The sequence below is a fragment of the Delphinapterus leucas genome, chromosome 2 (assembly GCF_059928025.1).
Source record: "Delphinapterus leucas isolate spDelLeu-1000000601 "Yukka" chromosome 2, BTC_Dleu_Yukka2, whole genome shotgun sequence".
NCBI lineage: Eukaryota > Metazoa > Chordata > Mammalia > Artiodactyla > Monodontidae > Delphinapterus > Delphinapterus leucas.
This window is the reverse complement of record NC_143130.1, coordinates 13171429-13173723: the sequence shown is the minus strand read 5'-3', so window position 1 is coordinate 13173723 and position 2295 is coordinate 13171429. Positions and strand designations below refer to the sequence as shown.

Sequence of the window (2295 nt, the reverse complement as noted above, 5' to 3'; positions counted from 1 at the left end):
TTTGTTTACGCTGACGGGGAACAGACGAAATGCTGCACAATTCAACATTAGTTTAAAAAAAAAAAAAACCAACAGATAAAAAACCTGGAGCGTTTTAAGTCAACGTACAGCTTGAACTTGACACTAAATACATACATTCAGTCGACCTCTGACATCGCAGGGGTCCTGAAGCAGAACCAGGCCAGCTCGGGCCGCGCCTGGAGACGGGGCGGCGAGTTCGAGGCCGGAACGCGGCGGCCGCCCGGCCTCTGCGCGATCTGGGCGCCGCTGCCTGACCAGGGCCCGCGGGAGCCCGGCCAGGCGGGGCTGGGAGCTGTGGGACGGGGGTTTCGGGAAAGAGCGAGGGGGAAGAGGGCCGGAGTTTAGGAACCCAGGGAGTGGAAGAGAAAGGATGCGGGGGCCTTAAGGAGCTGGACCCACACGCCTGTTCGGGGCGGCAGGAAGCGCCCACCCGGCCGCCGGGGTTGGAGGAGGGGCCCCAGCGCGCCCGGAAGCTGGAGAGCCACCCCCTGCTGGACCGCGAAGTGAGATCCGCGGTTTCTCTTCTCCGGACCCTCGAAATCCATGCCTGCGTTGCCCGGAGGCCTCAACTCCATGATTTATGCAAAACTACCGGGCACCCGCCTGTAAAAGGGGTAAGCGTCCCTGGGTGGGCTCGAACCACCAACCTTTCGGTTAACAGCCGAACGCGCTAACCGATTGCGCCACAGAGACTCTGATGTGGCGGCGTCCTCCAGCCATAACCTTTATGAAGAATAATAAAGGCAGCGTGTGACTGCTCGTTTCTTTTCTGTTCCCTGATGCCTATCATTAAAATCAGATTTTTCCACTTAACATTTCTAACCCTTTAACTCTATTTTCCACCTTTAAAGCATATTGGAAAACTATAAAATACAGCAAGATCAAGCACAATTTCAGATTGCAACGTGTATTAAAATACTGCTGTTCCCCCCCACCTCCCCACCCCTCCCATTTGGAACGTTTTGTCTCAGGGAGATAACTATTTATTATGCTTGTTTTATAGGGAAATAAAAATTTTAATCTTTAATCTTATGAGTTGAGAAATATGAAGGAAAACTTTCCTTTTATTTCAAACTTTGTCCAGTACTTTGCTCACTCATCTTCATAATTTACTTGTGTAGCATTCCCAAGATCATCTGAATTGTATTTGCCTTCTTTATTTTTATTTTCAGGTATTATTAAATACATATATGCACTTCCTATTTGTTGTGTACTAACCTATAGTACAATTACTTGTCACTAACATTTTGTTACTGGAAAAGTACATTGGGGGAAAAGCTACAGTCACATTCTTTCATCCCTGTACGCTGTAGTTCATTGCTAAATCCGCTCTTGTTTTTTCCTTGGAATTAGCCTGTACACCCACATTTGAGCCATGCCACTTAAAACGTACATTTCATGGGATATATATAACCCAATTTGAGGAAAGAGAAGTTAGAGAAGAAAAAAAGTATAATTTATGACTAACGCCTGAAAATCCCTAACACAGAAACACCTCTGGCAAACGTTACATCCCTGTAAATACCCTACATGAAAATCTTACCCTTTGTGTGAATAGTTCCTGATGCCTTTTGAGGTACTCTTCAAAACTCCAGGCACTTTTTTCTCCTATTCCCGCCTCAGAGAACTGCTAGTTTCCACTTGACAACTCTGTACTTAAACTTTTAACAGTTACTAAATTGCTGTCCAGAATCCCTTGAGAAAGAATTCGTATCATGATTTATAGAAGTTGTGTGCGACCTGCCTTAGTCCAGTCAACATTTTGAGTTCCTGTGGCTTGTTAAGACAACTTAAATTGGCTTTGGAACCAATTAGTGGAGTTCCTTGAGAGCGCTGAGATATCAAACAGCTGTGAATTCATACCAAGCTGTGTACCACTCTGGTCTCAAAAAACTTTTAGAAGTGCACTTGAAAATTTTTAATTTGAAAAAAAAAATCTAGGAAGCACTTATAAAGAATATATAATGAGTCTGATTTCGTTATATGATGCTACGTTCATACTTTATGTTTTATGTACCTGTTAATGTGAGCTAAAACTATTAGGCACTGGTTTTTCTTCTCTGAATACCAAAATGAGTATTCTCTCCTCTGCTACTGTGCTTGTGACTATTCAGTTAGAACAGACTGCAGCTAGTACCTCACCACCCCTTCATTCAATATTTACTCTGCCGCTTAGAATATTAGGAACAGTTCTGCTCATGTGACTATCTTAAGCTCCAATCTCTTTTCCTCACTTCAGTCATCATACTAACATTTTAACTTCTAAAAGAGAGA

The 2295-nt window shown here is 44.0% G+C and overlaps 1 non-coding gene across 1 annotated transcript; it reads right to left on the bottom strand.

Annotated features, from left to right (window-relative positions):
• Positions 1-640: 640 nt before the first annotated feature.
• Positions 641-714, bottom strand: TRNAN-GUU (transfer RNA asparagine (anticodon GUU)). Its single transcript has one exon. It is a non-coding gene; the product is annotated as a tRNA-Asn (tRNA).
• Between the last annotated feature and the right edge of the window lie 1581 nt (positions 715-2295).